Here is a 6,000-nt window from a genome sequence, read left to right on the forward strand (position 1 = left end):
AATTAAAGGAAAACTCATAGTGAGTCATATTTTATCTGGCAAATTGGCTAAGTTCAGGAGTTCATCTTCTGAATCACTGATGTAATCATCGAAAGGAGATAAATCATAAATAAAATTGGAAATGAAAAAAGGCAAAATACATAATTTTTTGTTGAAAAGGAAATAGTATTATATAGACAGTTGTGCTGAACAATCTAATGAATGGAAATATTTCCTTAAAGATAAGTGATTAAAACTGCCTCAAGGCTATTCATACACTCAAATTGTTAATTAACACAGCAATTATACCTTGGCTACTCTCTAGGCATTAGGACTACAGCTATAAATAAGACAGACATGGTTCCAGCTCTCATTTTTCTAACATGCAATCTGAGGGAATAAACCAACCAACATGGGTGAAATTGAGAAGTTACCCTGACTGGAATTACTTCCTAGTAATTTGTTGATGAGACCAACAGATTTCTAAGACCAGATAATGTGTTGATAAGTTCTTTCATACTAAATAACAAATTATTTGCATATTATATAATGTACTAGATAAAATAAATATAGGAAGTGTTCAAATTAATTTTATATAGCTAACATAACTTTTATGCCAATCTGGAAAAAAAATAATGAGAAAGATAATTAAACAGAAACCCATAGCAAGAATGGATACCCTGCCTCCAACTATGTCCCTTTAGGGAAATTCCTCAGTGTAGCTAGTATTAATAAACTTGATATTCCCAAGGGATGCCTCTCAATGAAAAATCAAGGTTCCTAGACTCACCTACCAGTCTATTTGATCATCAAAGAGACAGGCATATGCTAAATCTGAGCTAGTAAGATATTCTCTACAGGGATTTTGAATCTTGAGGGAGTATCCTGAAGAACAGAGCTCTTTGACTAAAAGACAAGATTGCAGCTTTGTGTGCTATTGGCTATGACTTGCTATCTCACCCTTAGAATTCCTTTGGTTTCTGTTTATGGTCTGATTTCAGCCTCCTGAGCATTCTATATGTCCTCAATATTTTCCTGACAGGTTCCCCATAACTTCTCTAGAGTTGGATTCTGTTACTTGCAAATAAGAATACCAACTAATGAAATATAAATGTAAAATTCCTAGATAAACTGTTAACAATTAAATTAAAATTGAATTCCAAGTATAAGATATTGAATATACTTCTTTTCATCCAAGAATTTCAAGCATAGGTTATTAAGATATTCTTTTTAATCAGTCAAAATAGAATATGTACATAGACATTTCAATAGATCATGAGATCTATTTGGTAAAATTCAATGTCTGTATGTTTAATAAAAAAATCCTTTATAAAGGAGGGTTCTTTTTTTTTTTTTTTTACACAACAAAGTCTTTTTCTTGTGAATTGTTTGCAGTTTTTGCCTATTTTTTTATGATAAATGCAATCCATACTTATTGTAGAAAATCCAGAAAACAAACAAAATTATCAGAAGGCTAATTTACTTAAACCTTTATAAACAGTTGGAAAATATTTACAATAATGTCTGCTTAAAGGATAATCCCTAAATGTATGAAGGTCACTAAAGCATCACAGTGCGAGTCCCAAAATCCTAAATCCGTCTGAGCTCAGAACTCCTGATTGTAGCGCAGACAACCTCTGTTGCACTTCCCGACTGCACTTTTAATTTTAGCTTCATTCAAAATAATATACGAGAGGTCCTTTTATTGATACAACGGACTATGTAATTGATATCTCATTCCCTGTAGTGTTCATGCTAACTTTTTTGTATACTCCCTTAGTCTTGCTGGCCCACCCCATATCACTTGCTCATTATTTTCTTCGGTCACTCATTTATTCATTCAACAAATAGTTATGGAGTACTTTTAATGGGGCAGGCTATTCTTGATACTTGGAGAAACAGTAGTGAACAAGACGGATAAAAATTTCTACTCCCATGGAACTTGGTATTTTAGTGAGAAAACAGAAAACAAGCGCATTCAAATATGTAGTGCTTTAAACTGTGAAAACTCTAAATTTAACTCTAAACAGAAGGAAGCAAAGCATTCGAAATATTTCTTCCAATATCTTTACAGCACGTGCAAGGTGGTTCTTGCTGGAGATGTGAAGTAGGTACTGTTATTATGTAGCAGATGAGAGAGTAGTCTCAGAGGTTAAATAGCGAATGGAGGACATCCTGCTTGTTAGAGAGTAATGTGGTGATGCAGGATTTAATACTCAGTATCTGAGAAAAAGCCTAACGTATATGTATTTGCACTATAACAACTCAGTGTCTCCTCATACAGGAAAGATGTGACCTTTCTCAGGGAACTGGTTCTGCTGCAAGAAGGAGCAGCAGGTCTTAGGAATTATGAAGACATTGTACTCATGTCCTTAGGATCATGAAAGACTGTACATTGTGATGGTTGGAGAATCATTGTTGAAGATATGAAAAGTAGTTGTATATCAACATGACCTAACCAATTCAAATATATGCTTTCTTTCCAGATGGCATATCTATAATATTATTAAAAAATCTAGCCACTGCTTCTTCCTGGGATCTCAATTAAAATGATGTATCTTCTTCAGGCTGTTCCTAATTTCTCTATGCCTTCAGACAAAAATCAGTAATTTCTTTATCCTTTAGAATAAAAGCAAATGATATTCTTAAAAAATGCAGATTGAATATTTTCTAATGTAATCATTGGCTTACATGTCCAATGTAATAAACTGAGCTCTCCAGTAGAATAATGACAATCCCTTATTTGCCTTTTCATATATAAATGTAGCATAGTAACTTGAATATGATAAATACTCAATAAAAATGTATGGAACAAATCGATGTAGTAACAAGTTTTATAGTCAAGAGATTAAGCAATAAAAAAGAAATATCAAATATGACTATGAAATCCTTATAAGAACCAGAATGTTCTGAGGATAAACATTGGGCTTTAATTTCTTGTTTTCATGTGAAGTTGAGATTTGACAAAGTTTTAAAAGTAAAGTGAACGATAGAAGTTGGCTTTCTAGCACACAGTTTAGTGTAGAATACATGGATTCTGCTCCTGGGCCAGATGAGTCCTGCGAAGATTATAAAAAAGATATATTTTCCTTGAGTTTCATTGATTTCATGACAAGGAATTTAAGCTTAAAAGGAGAGGAAGAAAAAAGGGTGTGATATATATGTAATATTGGTAGAATGCAGGAAATCTTGTCCATCAAGGGATAAAGAAAATCAATAGAAGGAAGTCTCAGCAGTTCCTGGGAGAAATTATTGTAAAGTGTATCAGAAATCATGTTCATGACTTTGGACGGCATAACGTATGGATCAGAGACAACATGAACTTGAGATTCAAATCCAAGCAGAAAAACAGAATTGCAAAGGTACCACTAAGTCTGGAAACCTAAAATATAGGCATCTAAAAATGTACATTGTTCAAAAGGAACATTTCTGGTGGAAAATGTGTCGTTATCAACTGCCCATGTCTAGGAAGGCAACTAACAAGGCACACATTCATGTACTTGAGAACATAAGCATAGTAGAGTACATGTGAATGGAGAAGAGAGGAATGAAGAGACGTAAAGAAATAAAGATTTGGAAAGAGCAGGAGAAAGAGAGATCACAGATCTGAAAGAGAAAAGGAGAGAGAGAGGAGGAGAGAGAAAAGGAGAGAAAGAAGGGAGAGGGAGGAAAAGAGAAAGACTGGGAAGAGAAAAAGCAGAGAGGAGAGGGAGAGAGCGGGAGAGGAAGGGAGGGAGGCAGGGAGGAGGTGGAGGGAGGATGAAAGACTAAAGCTATTCCAGTCAGACGGAAAAATGGAAAAGAATAAATGTTATGAACAGATGATGTGTCTCTGATAACAGATTGTGATAGGGAAGGATATATTTTTAAAGATCTGTGTGGATGAGTTCCTCTACTAAAGTAAGAATTATAATTATCCTGAAGGAAGTATTTGAATTGAGTGTTTGAAAAGAGATTGGAACTTTTGTGGTCTTAGAGGATAAAACTGGCATAGATAGATGAAAGGTATAAGAAAGGGTTTTTCTTCTCAATTTACTACAGTCATTTACAGTTTGAGCTCTTGAGAAACAGCCTATAATATCTCATGAGATAGTATTTTCCAAACCATGAGAAGTCTCAAGAAGAAATTGTCTGACTCTTTCTTGTGAATTTTGAAGAAGAAATGCATGCATTTATCAGGAGGTTGTTTTAGATGCTTCTAAGAACACTCACAATCTGTGAATTTATGAAACATTTGCCTAAAATCCAAGATATTTCACCTGAATTTCTCAAATCTCTTTGATTATCTTGTATCTTCAGCCATCATCTCCATCATTATTCCCTCCTGAACAAAGGTCCCTTCTGCTTATCAGAGCTTCTTCTCCATCTGTACTCCTCAGTGACCCTCATCATCCCTCCCACTTGCTTTTCCTCAATTTATCCCATCAACTCCTGCTAATTCACCTAAAAAATTTGGCTCCCACTACCTTTCTCTGAGATTGGTCATTGCTTCAGGCTAGCATTTTGCTCCTCCACTGATCCCCTTCACTTGCTTCCAAATACACACCACTCACACCAATTCTTTGCAATTTGACTCCTGTCTCAGAAGTTCAATAAAATGTACATTAAGTCACAAATGACCTGTTAATTTCAGTCATATAATCTTTCACTGATTAAGATGTGACAAAGCAGAAGATTCCGTGTAATACTGGGAAGAGATTTTTAAAAATTAGATAAATCCAGTCATAGAATTAGTGACATTATAAGGCAGTGCTTTTCCAGACACTGGTGTTTCTGGTAATGTATGTAAGCTCCCTTCTCTAATTTATCTGCTTCTGGTAAGGGTTCTCCCCACTGTGTGTTCTGGATGATGCATCATATAAGGTGTGCTGAAGGCAAGCAGCGTGAACTCTTTCTTGCTAACTCAGGCATGATATAATTTATTGGCAAGATCTTGAGGGCTCATGGAATTCTGGGTATCCTGATAATGGTTAGGAACCAAGGTGACTGGGGAGTATGAAGCATAGAACTGTTCTAGTAAGAACAGCCTCCTTGGACTCTTCTCACATTAGTACCTTTCCTTTGGTTTTAACAACACAATTTCAAGATCCATTATTTGGTCTGACATGGGGATAGCACGCAGCCTGACTCCTTCCCTTCCTCTACTTTAAGGAAGATCTGACCATTCATTTTTTATAAAGAGAAGCACTAGGATTTGCATATAATAGGGGAGAGTTTTTAAAAAACCCTCCCGAATTACTGGCATGTTCTTATAAAAAGGGAGTGAATTGTAAGTAGGACAAACTGACAAAAACCTAAAATGTACCTTATAATTTCTCCCAGTTAAAACCTCACCTGAGTAAAGGTCACGTGCCACAGAAAAATGGTTTTTAAGTGATTTCTGATGACTTTAAATCTCTTTGTTAGTCTCCTCAGACAGGTTAAAGATACAAAACTCTTGTCAATTCCAGAGGTTTGGGGAACCCCCATGCCATCACATCTGGTCTTTTCGAGAAACTGCACCACAAATAACATTTATTGCTGCTGTATATGATGCGGTTAAGGCCCTTGTCTGTGTGCTTCAGTTATGTTTTCCCTGTACTGATACTCACTTTACATCTTTATTAATGTGAGCTTGCTACATCACTGACTCCATGCCCCAGGGTATCCCTAACACTGCTAACGCTCGGCGGATGGCACACATTTCTAATCCATAGTATGTTGCTCCGTGGTGGGTGCACTACCTGCTTTTTGACATGTTGGTTCACATACAGTTAACTGGAGGCTCAGATATCTAACCAACAGCCTTTCCTGTTGCCTCAAGCTGTTCTTTTTGTCTCAGGGATTTTACTCCTCTTTTTCCTTTCATTGTTTTTGCTGTAAACTCAGTCCATTCCCATAGAGCAAGAAATGGATTTAACATTACTTCCCTAAGGAAGTGAGAAAGAGAAAGAAACCTTTGGTCACTGACTGCCTACTTTTTCCAGATACTGCACATATATCTTCTTATGAAATCTCATAAGAAAAGTGGTATTATTCCAA

Source organism: Canis lupus, chromosome 1 (assembly GCF_011100685.1).
Source record: "Canis lupus familiaris isolate Mischka breed German Shepherd chromosome 1, alternate assembly UU_Cfam_GSD_1.0, whole genome shotgun sequence".
NCBI classification, from domain to species: domain Eukaryota; kingdom Metazoa; phylum Chordata; class Mammalia; order Carnivora; family Canidae; genus Canis; species Canis lupus.